Source organism: Sinocyclocheilus rhinocerous, unplaced genomic scaffold, assembly GCF_001515625.1.
Source record: "Sinocyclocheilus rhinocerous isolate Xijiao unplaced genomic scaffold, SAMN03320098_v1.1 scaffold18, whole genome shotgun sequence".
Lineage (NCBI taxonomy): Eukaryota > Metazoa > Chordata > Actinopteri > Cypriniformes > Cyprinidae > Sinocyclocheilus > Sinocyclocheilus rhinocerous.
The window spans coordinates 155,201-155,486 of record NW_015635050.1 but is presented as its reverse complement, the minus strand read 5'-3'; positions in this window follow the sequence as shown (position 1 = coordinate 155,486).

Sequence of the window (286 nt, the reverse complement as noted above, 5' to 3'; positions counted from 1 at the left end):
TATTCTTATTCTTGTAGAGTGTTTGTTCTTTAAGAAAATAAGGGACAGAATAAGGGACGCTCCAAATATTTGTACTGTACCATAAAGTATGTCTGCCTGCAGTCAAATAGTTTTCAGAAATAATCACAATTGTTTTGCTTAAACTATGTACAATTATTCTAAAAAGAATTTTAATGTCATACAAAAAATGTCATCGGCCTGAGTAAATTGTACCAATATAGAATTGTGACTTCACAAGTGTAGTTAGGAGGTGAAAATACTGTGAAATTACAAATGGCATGAAATT